This window comes from Crassostrea angulata, chromosome 2, assembly GCF_025612915.1.
Source record: "Crassostrea angulata isolate pt1a10 chromosome 2, ASM2561291v2, whole genome shotgun sequence".
Lineage (NCBI taxonomy): Eukaryota > Metazoa > Mollusca > Bivalvia > Ostreida > Ostreidae > Magallana > Magallana angulata.
In genome coordinates this window covers 76,478,009-76,482,968 of record NC_069112.1, presented here as the reverse complement: position 1 = coordinate 76,482,968, position 4,960 = coordinate 76,478,009, and the positions used below count along the sequence as shown (strand labels likewise).

The 4,960-nt window shown below is 33.5% G+C and overlaps 1 long non-coding RNA gene across 1 annotated transcript; it reads right to left on the bottom strand.

Annotated features, from left to right (window-relative positions):
* Positions 1–3,104: 3,104 nt before the first annotated feature.
* On the bottom strand, positions 3,105–4,242 carry LOC128170950 (uncharacterized). Its single transcript, XR_008241952.1, has 2 exons — positions 4,023–4,242; positions 3,105–3,896 (listed from the first exon to the last, which is right to left on the bottom strand). It is a non-coding gene; the product is annotated as an uncharacterized LOC128170950 (long non-coding RNA).
* Positions 4,243–4,960: the final 718 nt, after the last annotated feature.

The window sequence follows — 4,960 nt, the reverse complement described above, 5'->3', positions numbered from 1 at the left end:
AGTTTTCTGTTGTTTTTTACAGGAAGATTTGTTAAGTAGACCTGTGCTGTGTGTGTTATTTATTTCTTGTAAATTCAATTTACTTTAATCGCAAACTACTTATACACTGTGTTACAAAGCCAAACCTACTGTCTTGGAGATGATATACGTCACTCTACTGCCAATATTTACCACAAAACCTACTAACTGGACATTAATTTGTACGTATCTTACATTTATATCAGAGAGGAATTCATGTCTCAAGAACAACAGCTTTACAAGAAACACTATACCTGCTGTCTTTACCACCACCTGTCCTGTATATTGACAGTGTGTTTTCTAATACAACGATAAACTACCAGGAGTTATCTTCCATGACAAGTATTATGGCTATATACAGGCAGGACTGTGAAGTGCATGTTATTTATCTCGTTTACATTGGATTCACTTTAATCAATGACTGCTCCCTGCATTGTTTTAGACGTTTTTATTTATTCCTTACAAACAAAAGTAAACTAACAGGTCGTTTTTTGACAAAATATGTAGAAAAAAATTACAATAAAGCATGATTACAGGAAAGAAAAATAGCCCATGTACACCGTACATGTATCTGTGTTTATAAGAAGAAAGAAGTAAATATACATCTCCTTGTATTGATAATTTATATAGTGGTTTAACGTATCTAACGAATTTAACTCATAAACCTAGAGTGGATACTCAATATTTATAGAAATAAACAACCACATATTACACACATTTTACATATCCGTAAATGCAAAGAAACATAATTCATACAAATGTATCAGGCCCACACATACCAAAAGGTTTCACTACCATGTAAATGACAATAACAAACTGTCAACCATCTCAAAAATCAATGAAATAAAATACAAATTTAAAGCAGAGCAACACGGTCCTCCAAAAAGATAGAGGTAGGATCAGGTGCCTAGGAGGAGTGAACATCCTCTGCAGACCGCTCACACCCGCCGTGCGCTCTTTGTCACAATTAGGCATGTCATAATCGATGTAAATGTCAAAATCGGGAATATGTCATAATAGGGAAAAAACTTGATGATTTGGGTTGTTTGTGATGGTCAAAATACAAACCTTGAGCAAACACGGACCTCCATCACATTGAAGGTAGAATCAGGTGCCTAGGAGGAGTGAGCATGATACATCATGAACTTCATGATAAAAACTTAAATTCGGCTGTAATTCCTATTCCATCAATCTACATGGTCTCCGAGGACAACCTTCCCTTTGTTCCTATCCTTGTCAGTTTTTTCTTTCTTGGCCAAATCTGTCAAACTTAACGGTATTACGGGTATACCTATCTTTCTCATCGTCGCCCTTGTTGTTGTGATAGACTGAGCGTGGTATCACGTGGCCGATTTAACGCGGGGTTTATTTAAATGCTGTATTTATTGTGGACGCGAACATAATTTAAAAAATTATTGATTATATTTTTTAACCCGATTGATATAAACTGTGTAATTCATTGTGAAGATATATCTTTATATACCATATTTAAATAAATAGATCAATCTAATATTTCTTAGCATGAAAAAATACGCAACATATACCTTTAAGCTAAAGAAAAAAAACCTGTTCTCACTTTTTAAGGTAGCTCCATACTCGTAAAATTCTCTGAGGAAAGTTGAAAAACCGAACTGATTTCGACTTAATAGACTTACATGTCATCAATTGTTAGAAAAAATATGCATGTCATCACACTTTTTGAGATGCCAGATAAACATTAACTAAAGCATATTTTAGCATTAGAAAAAAGTATTTTTTGTTGTTAAAAGTAAAATCTTGTAGGCAGAAATCTGTTTTTCTTGTTTCATTATAATGTCAACTTTATCAGAAAACTAAAATTACAAAAATATTTTAAAATTAATCGTTGAAATAAGAAAAACTATAGCATTTAGACATACAACTGAGAGAAAAGTCAGAAAAAGAGTTATTTCCCCTTTGCATAGATATATAAACATTTGGAAATTTAGTATAAAATTAAGTGCGAAAATATCTTAAACCTACCAAAAATTCTAATTACATCCATGTGATTATATTCACATAAAATAAATAAAACTATCTTGCACAATTTTTAAAGAATTCAAAGTTTTACAAAAAAGTGTGACGTCACAGAACACTGGATCTACTTTAAGGTAAAGGCAGAGTTTGACTAGTTCGGCAACGTGTGTCTATTGCCAAAACTCTCTTGATGTGAAACATAGCGGTAAAAACAACGATAATGGACATCACAATGAGTACGGGCAGTATGGAAATTACATTCAATGCATGTTTTAAAATAAACTCGGCTGCAAAATAAGTTGATTTTGCATTTAGTGAATATCAAAATATTATTTAAATTTGAATATTTACATTTGCAAATATGTTTCCTTATCTGAACCTATAGAATAGCGAAAACGTTCAATTCTGTATGAACTGTTTAGGGTCAATAGGTCACCAATGACCGAATTACATGGCGCATTAATATCTACATGTAAAATTACTACTTTTCATGTAAACAAATATAAAGTAGGTCACAGTATTAAAAATTATTGCAAGGTAATGTATACTGTTCTTTTGGAGTATTTCACAACTGTCTTTACATTTAAAAATAAATTTCTTCAATGAAAACATTAAACTGTCTGTTGTTATTCAATTAAGTTGCCCGTCTGCTCTTTCACTGTACATGTACATGAAAATGGCATAATATGGAGAATTTGAAGTAGATGGAGAAGACATAACAGATGAGTTATTTTTGCTCTTTGACAATGCAATTAAGGACAATCTTGATCTTTTTAACTTAGAGGCTATTTCTGATAAATCTGAAATATCTGAGATGTGTAAAAAGCTAGAAAAGCCAGCTTTAGCTTGCCTCCCAAACCCAGACCCCTGCTCAGGCTGCTGAACCGAAAATATTTCGTTCTCTTACAGAAAATGAGTTACAGGAATTTCAGGATTCAAGACAATCCTGTTCAACTAAGAAAATACAAACTAGGGCTTCAAACTTTTCTGAGGTAAGCAAAATAAATATCAAAATGTGAGACTTTGGGGATGGGTGGAGATGGAGCAACATCTCTTTTATGCACAAATAAATACAAACAGAAAGCAGTGGCTGTTATGAAGGATATCTTTATTTTCAGAGTGGCATACAGAGGTTTACAATGAGCCCTTCGATTTTGAAACCGTCCCCTCTGATGTTCTTGCAATTAACCTGCACAAGTTAATGTGTGGCCAAGCCGAAGGAATCTTCCTCACCAAATGAGAAACTTTTTCCTGTTTAAGCGGAACATTATCACATGAACACATTAAAAAACACATTAAAAATCGCTAATTACTTCAGATGATTTGAAAAGATTTCCTCCTGCTTTCAAGCTGCTCTATTCCCCCCCCCCCCCAATGCTACTGCAGTGTGTGTGGTTCAATCTCTCGGTTCATCTTGTCTCTCGGGGCTTGGAATTTCATCAACTCCGTAAAGGTTCTTTCAATTTTCTATTTGATGAAGATGAAAAAGAATATGTTGTTCTTCGACATGAAACACAGCAAAAGAATTATCAAGGAGGCCTCAGCAGTGATGAAGCTCTTTCAGATAAGAGAATTTATGCTGTTCCAATGTGCCCTACTTGTCCTGTTAAAATGCTTCTTTTGACCAAAACTGATCAACATGCGATAATTGTCTGTGTGAAAGATGCTCTCATTTCTCCTTCTTCTTGTGACACATGGTACTCTGACAAGCCTCTCAAAAGCAATCATTCAGAGGATCCATTTGGGATATATGTAAATCTGTGAAATGCCAAATCAGTTATACTCTCAACTGTTTAAGAGCCACGGCTATTTCCTTTATTAATGATGCAGGATTCCAAGCTAGGCAAATCATGTTTATGTCTGTACACAGATGCAAAGCTTCCCTGAAAACATACAACAGAAACATGTCAGCTGACCAGAAAAGAAAAACAAGCTCTGTTTGGCGACAATAAGCAACCCAGAATATGAAAAAACAAACAAATCGGACGCGTCGTACACTATTTCATTACCTCTAGTCTCTATGCCTGTTTCGCCCGAAATTCCTCTACATGCTTCATTAACCGTCGCTGACACCGCAACCTCGTCTTCCTCTTCACAACAGGATATCCACTCACAGTCTAACATCACCTCCTCAAAAAGAATGACAGCTGAAATTCTCTCAAGATCATCTTTCCATAACTGCACGTTCAATATTAATTCAATCTTTTAGGATGCGTGGTTAACGACCGCTTCACCACCTGACAATTCTACCTCCGCTTTGTGACGTTTACATTTTCACCAACAAAGTGGGGATATTTAACCTTTACAATTTAATTTATCCTTGTTATTTAGTGTTATTGAAATTTTCTATAATTTGTTGATTTTCAATGTAAACAATAAAATTGTACTCAAAGCCTTTGGAACTATTTTTTAAATGTCTAGGTCACGCTTCGACTCAATTTTGTATGGCTGACAGATAGCGTCATAATTTAAACAATTTGTCTCTCTCTCTCAAACGTAAATATAAGTAATAAAAATTGTAATTTTAACAATACAAGTCAATGAAATACGAAATATAGTTTTCTTTTTAGACCTGTAAAAAAATTGTAAATTGTGGAACCAAAATTTGACTCATGAAAAGAGGATAATTATGTTAATAGATTAAAAAATGTCAAAATATTAATATCTGATATTATTTCGAAATAAGTTAGAAATAATTCCAACAAAAAAAATCAAATTACATGTTTATTATTCATTTTACCCAGTAACATGAATCAAATAATTTAGTGGGAAACAACTTATCAGGTAAAGAACAAGGGGCATTAAGACCAAAAATTTGCCCAATGCATTGAAAACATTTCATGGTTATTTTTTAATAAATTATGATCTGTTAACCCTATTTAAGCCACATTTTAATGAAAATATACATTTTTGTCATTTTGAGGGCAAAAATAGGAAAAAAGCCAAA